Genomic DNA, 7,306 nt, shown 5'->3' with positions numbered 1-7,306 from the left:
GCTTGTGGGCATCATGGAGGTATGGTCAATTTGCATCTTTCTCTTTCATTAGTATAGGTTGCGTGCAGGGAGTCTTTCCTTTGAGAGGATATTTTCACAGTGAAGGTTCAGGAATGATCAAATAAGTGTAGGAAACATCATGTGTTTCAAATGGCACTGGATTTCTAGTCTTTCTTCATTTTGCCTCCTCCAAGCCATCCTATGTCATCCTCCTTGCTCATGAGACACAAGGAGGGCAAAGATCATAGGATTGCTCCAGAGAAAGAAAGGTTTTTGTATGTGGGGAGAAGTCATTTTTATTTTTTCCCAGAGAAATCTATTTAGTTGCACATTTCTCATAGCTCATTCTTTCTGTCTAACAACATACTACTCAATGTAAATTTTCCCCTTTTCCATTAAAAAGAAAACACCCTCAAATTTAAAAAGAAATACATGTACAGAACCTGGACTCATCTTTGGCTATATAAAAATAACATTAATATGCTAATTCATATGCAATAGTTTAAACAAATAAAAACCAATAAAATCAATACTGTGTCACTAACAAGCTTTGAATAAAACAGTTGGGTGAAACTACTTTGGCTTAATATAATTTTCCACATGCAGGAACTCAGTATATGCTAATTTACAGTATATGATTCAGGGCCAGAAATAAATCAGAAGATTATTGGGGTATCATTCTACTGTACTTGGCTTGGAAAAAAATTATTACTGAGTTCCTGTGGCCCAGCTATTGGGCTGGTTCTATAAATTAGTGAGGGGTTTATAGGAACCAGAATGACTTACATTGAAGTCCTTAAGATTTGGGTGAGCTGATGGGAGAGAAAGAGAAGGAGAAAGGGAGAGAATTAACATAGTGAGAGACCTTGGCTTCACTAGGTAGCTTCTGTGAACTACAAATTAGAGACCATAATTCCTGTCTACTTCATGGAAATGGGGTGAAGATTATGAAAGAAAATGAATATGAAAGCTTCTTTTAGGGTAAAATGCTTTATGTAAATATAAGGCATTTTATATCAAGTAAGAGAAATAGCGTTTTGTAGACAAACCTTTCCCTAACTTGCTATTCACCTACCTTTTTGAAGTGTCTAAAGAGAACCTTTTTGTGAGAGATAAAACCTGTGATCAATAACCCAGATTCGCTCAGGCAAGGAGGGCAATGGCCCATGCCTTTTAATCAGGCATATGTAAGGTAGAATACAACATGAAGAAAGATACAAGGGTATCTCACTTCTGGTCTTATATTTAACTAAAAAAACCATCTCCAAGGTTTTGCTTTGGTTGGTCTTCAAGGTCATAGATTTTGCAAGATGCTGTAACAGTCAATTTAGTTAACAAGCAGCCAAACTGGTTGGTTGAATTGAATAATTGTTGTATTGTTTGTATTTGTATTTTGGGTCAGATTGACCACCTGAATGGGTAAATTATAGATAAGGCTAATGTATGGGAAGAGCCACGGAGAATTAGGCTAAGCACTGTGGGTAATTTGCTTTCTGTGAATATGATGTTTAAGCCAGATGTGCAAACAAGGGGAAAGCAGATTTGCTACACATGTTCCTGTTCTAGACATCAAATTTTGGTTTACAGAAGTTTTAAGTTCAAAACTATGCAAGAACCCAGAATCGGTAGTTTATTTACTTAGGATTTTAATTTTGAAAATAAAACATTAAAACAGAAAGCAGCTAAATGGCACTCCAGCTTGGCATGAAATTTTAATACATACTCCCCTGTGCAAGTAAACATCTATGAATTCCTGTTCATGTACTTGCGCCAATTCTCAGAACACCCTTGGATAATTCAATTGCATTTGTAATGAAAGACAAAAGTTATCTTTATATAGTGCCACTTTTCTGCTTAGTTGTTACAGATCTTAGTTCATATCACAGCCTCACCTGTGTGACTGCGCAAGTTAATTAATCTCACTGTGCTTCATTTTACTGAGCATTAAAAGGGCATTATAATTCCTATACCATAGAGATCCTATAAAGATGAAGTTCGTAAAGATATTAGCATAATTTCTTGCTAAAATGTGGTTTCAAATGCTAGTAAATGTGACCAGCAGGGATGCTCATAGGGATGGGTTCTTTCAGGGTTTTGGCTTCACTAGGTGGTAAAGGACCATGGCTTTGGCCATTGAACTTAAGCTGGGTGCCGCCGTTTAGCTCCTCCACCATCTCCCGCCACCCACAACTGACTTACTGGGCCCCAGCCACACTGCAGTACACGAAGATCACTCCTGAGCTGAGACTTTGCATTCGATTTTTCTTTCTGAAAATCTCCATTTCCAGGTCTGCACAGGGCTGTCTCCCTCCAGACACTAGAACACAGCTGGATCATCCCTGGGGAGACTGTCCTGGATTACTAATCTTTTGGAGCATTTACAAATGGATTTAAGTCCTGGCTCTCCCACACTAGCCACATAACTTCTGATGAGTCACTTAATCTAGGAGTGTTATAGAGTCCTCTTTTTCTCCTTAACCTCACATTCAATCCATCATTAATCTGGCTAACTTCACTTTAAACTGCATTTTCAGGCCCTGGCCAGGAAGCTCAGTTCGTTAGAGCATTCTCACGATAGACCAAGGTTCTGGGTTCGATCCCCAGTCAGGGCACATACCAGAAACAACCAATTAATGAATAAATAAGTGGAACAACAACTCAATATCTCTCTCTCTCTCTCTCTCATCAATTGAAAAATTTTAAAAAAATAATATCTCAAACCATCCACGTGGATCAACTGTGGCCTTTTCCAGAAGGGGTCCCTGCCCTATATCCCCTGTGACATCTCCCTATGAATTTTCCTCACAGCACTTAGCACAACCAATGAATATCTGATCTGCTGTGTCTATTTACTTTTTTTTTTTCTGTCTCTACCATTCAAATGTAAGTCTAGCAGCAGCAGGGATACTCCATGTCTTGTGTTCTCTTATGAATCTCAAGGGTCCTCTAAAATAAGGCCTTCTAAAACTGGCTCTCAAAATAGTTATTGTATACATGAACAACGACATAAATGAGTGAGTTGAAAACAAAACAAGAGTCTCCTTTGTCTTTAGCCCACTTCCTGTTTCAGTTCCCTCATGGCACCTCTTATTTTTTGAAATCAGCTTGTGTAATTTTTAATTTTTATTTATTTTATTGTATTTTTTATTGACTTCAGAGAAGAAGGGAGAGGGACAGAGAGAATCATTGGTCAACTGCCACCTGCATGTCCCTACAGGGGATCGAGCCCTGACAGGGAATCGAATCATGACCTCCAGGTTCATGGGTTGGCGTTCAAACACTGAGCCACACGGGCTGGACAGCTTGTTTTATTTTTATTAAATTTATTGGGTTGACATTAATCAACATAATTATATAGGTTTCAAGTATACAATTCTATGATGTATATTGCATTATGTGTCCACCACCCAAAGTCAAATCTCCTTCTGTCACCATATACTGGACGCCCTCTACTCTTCACTACTCCCCTGACCCTTCCCCGCTCTTCCTTCTGGTAATGACATACTGTTGTCTGTGTCTATGAATTCTTGTTTTTTGTTTGTTCATTTGTTGCTCTCAGTTTTATATCCCACATATGAGTGAAATCACATGATTCTTAACTTCTAACAAAATCAATTTGTTTATTACTGACTTGGTGTTGTCTGTCTCTCCCCTATTAGGATGGAAGTTGCCTGAGAATAGGAATCTTGGTGTCTTGCTCTGCTGCCCAGACTGTGTTTTGACATGATTAATTGCTCATTATATATCTTTTGAAAGACTACGTGACTATTATTACCTAGTCAGTGATGGCGAACTATATGAACTCATTTTTTGGTTGATTTTTCTTTGTTAAATGGCATTTAAATATATAAAATAAATATCAAAAATATAAGGCTTTGTTTTACTATGGTTGCAAATATCAAAACATTTCTATATGTGACACGGCACGAGAGTTAAGTTAGGGTTTTTCAAAATGCTGACACGCTGAGCTCAAAAGGTTTGCCATCCCTGGCCTAGGTCAATCTTTTATTTTAAAACCCACAGACACTTGTCTTTATTGAAGAGCAGACAGCTTTACGCAAGGTAAATATTCTTCTGTTCACCCTGAATACTGTTTGTTAGTCTTCCTTCAGTTCCTTTCCAAACTTGAGCTCTCACAAGATAAAATGCCCATCTTCTTGCTCTTCTTTATGGTTTAAGGGGAGCAAGGGTATGAGCTCCTTAAGCAAGCTACAAAGGCAGGCATTTAATTCCTCCTAGCTTTGTTATACACCCCATTTATGAGCCAACAAGAAATGTTTGGCCACATGTTTATATTAGCAAATGTGTCTGTGGAATGGAAATGTATCTGCACTAAATGAATTGGAATGCCTATTAAAACAGACAAACTTGTGGCTACACCTTTTTAGCTCTCAGGGAGTGAAACAACACTTTCTGTCTAATCGCCACTGTTTTACAATTTGATATTTTAAAAATCAAGGTCATCTTTTTTTAATATATATATTTTTTTATTGATTTCAGAGAGGAGGGGAGAGGAAGAGAGATAGAAACATTAATGATGAGAGAGAATCATTGATTGGCTGCCTCTTGCAAGTCCCACACTGGGGATTGAGCTTGCAACCTGGGTATGTGCCCTGAGCAGGAATTGAACCATAAGGTCATCTTCATTTTTAAAAATTTTTTCTTCTCTCTTTATCAATTAAAGTATTACATATGTGTCCTTATCCCCCCATTGCCCCCCTCTCCACCCCTCCAACTCATGCCCTCACTCCCCTGGCGTCTGCGTCCATTGGTTAGGCTTTATGCATGCATGTAAGTTCTTTGGTTGATCTCTCCCCCTTACCCCCACCCTCCCCTACCTTCCCTCTGAGGTTTGATGGTCTGATCAATGCTTCTCTGTCTCTGGATCTGGTTTTGTTCATCAGTTTATGTTGTTCATTATATTCCATAAATGAGTGAGATCATGTGATATTTATCTTTCTCTGACTGGCTTATTTCGCTTAGTATAATGCTCTCCAGTTTCATTCATGCTGTTGCAAATGGTAAGAATTCCTTTTTTACTGCAGCATAGTGTTTCATTGTGTAGATGTCTCACAGTTTTTTAATCCACTCATCTGCTGATGGGCACTTAGGCTGTTTCCAAATCTTAGCTATGGTAAATTGTGCTGCTATGAACATAGGGGTGCATATATCCTTTCTGACTGGTGTTTCTGGTTTCTTGGGATATATTCCTAGAAGTGAGATCACTGGGTCAAATGGGAGTTCCACTTTTAGTTTTTTGAGGAAACTTCATACTGTTCTCCACAGTGGCTGCACCAGTCTGCATTCCCACCAGCAGTGCAGGAGGGTTCCTTTTTCTCTGCATCCTCTCCAGCACTTGTTGTTTGTTGATTTGTTGATGATAGCCATTCTTACAGGTGTGAGATGGTATCACATTGTCGTTTTGATTTGCATCTCTCAGATGATTAGTGACTTTGAGCATGTTTTCATATGTCTCTTGGCCTTCTTTATGTCCTCCTTCGAAAAGTATCTATTTAGGTCTATTGCCCATTTTTTGATTGGGTTGTTTATCTTCCTTTTGTTAAGTTGTATGAGTTCCCTGTAAATGCTGGAGATCAAACCCTTATCGGTGATAACATTGGCAAATATGTTCTCCCATGCAGTGGGCTTCCTTGTTGTTTTGTTGATGTGCAGAAGCTTTTTATTTTGATGTAGTCCCACTTGTTTATTTTCTCTTTGTTTCCATTGCCCTAGGAGCTGTATTGGTGAAGATATTGCTTCAGCATATGTCTGAGATTTTGCTGCCTGTGGATTCCTCTAATATTTTCATGGTTTTCTGTCTTATGTCTAAGTCCTTTATCCATTTTGAGTTTATTTTTGTGTATGGTGTAAGTTGGTGGTCTAGTTTCATTTTTTTTTTGCATGTATCTGTCTAATTTTCCCAACACCATTTATTGAAGAGACTGTCTTGACTCCATTGTATGTTCTTGCCTCCTTTGTCAAATATTAATTGAGCATAGTGGTTTGGGTCGATTTCTGGGTTCTCTAGTCTATTCCATTGGTCTATGTGTCTATTCTTGTGCCAGTACCAGGCAGTTTTTGAGAACAGTGGCTTTGTAACATAGCTTGATATCTGGTATTGAGATCCCTTCTACATTGTTCTTCTTTCTCAGGATTGCTGCAGCTATTTGGGGTCTTTTTTTTTTTTATTCCAGATGAATTTTTGGAGAGTTTGTTCTAGGTCTGTGAAATATGCCATTTGTATTTTAATGGGAAGTGCATTGAATCTGTAGATTGCTTTAGGTATTATGGACATTTTAATGATGCTGATTCTACCAATCCATGAACATAGTGTGTTCTTCCATCTGTTTATGTCTTCCTCTATCTCTTTTTTCAGTGTCCTGTAGTTTTCCGAGTACAGGTCTTTTACCTCCTTAGTTAAGTTTATTCCTAGGTATTTTACTTTTTTTTGGTGTGATGGTAAATGGGATTGTTTCTTTAAATCTCTCTTTCTGTAAGTTCACTATTGGTGTATAAAAATGCCATAGATTTCTTGGTGTTAATTTTGTGTCCTGCTACATTGCCAAATTCACTTATTAAGCCTGATAATTTTTTGATGGAGTCTTTAGGATTTTCTGTGTACAATATCATGTCATCTGCAAATAATGACAGTTTTACTTCTTTTCCAATTTGGATACCTTTTATTTCTTCTTCTTATCTAATTGCTTTGGCTAGCACTTCCCGTACTATGTTCATTTTCTTAATTGTGTAAATGTTTTGACTATATCTCAGCCCACTCATCCAAAGAGCAAATTAAAATAATATTGTTGTTACCTGATAAAAATGTCTGTGGTTTTATTATTTTTTTTCCAAGATCCATTTGGATGGTTCTCCTTTCTATGAAATTGCTTTTAGTTTATTTCCAAATGGAATATGGTATATTCTTCTTTTATGGATGAAATTATCCTAAAATTCCTTAATTATTTTGTAGACATCACTTTTCTCAGTAAAGACCAACATAGTCATAATGTGAATAAATTATAATATTGCTTACAGTTAAACATTGTATTCTTGATAACTTTATTTATATGGCCTTCTTTATTTAAAAGACCATCTTGAAATGAGTGATGTATCTATAATAATTATGGTTAACTGTAGTAAAAATGAATAATTTCCAACTGGTGGTTTTGGTAATCAGGGATCAGCACCTGGAGCAGGTTTAGTGCAGAGTAGGAGTTTAATAAATACTTGTTAAATTAATCTTTAACATGTTACTGTTAGTTCTTTCAATATTATCTAATTTTTCTGACCTCATAAAGTATTTACA

Source organism: Myotis daubentonii, chromosome 2 (assembly GCF_963259705.1).
Source record: "Myotis daubentonii chromosome 2, mMyoDau2.1, whole genome shotgun sequence".
NCBI lineage: Eukaryota > Metazoa > Chordata > Mammalia > Chiroptera > Vespertilionidae > Myotis > Myotis daubentonii.
This window is presented reverse-complemented; position numbering follows the sequence as displayed.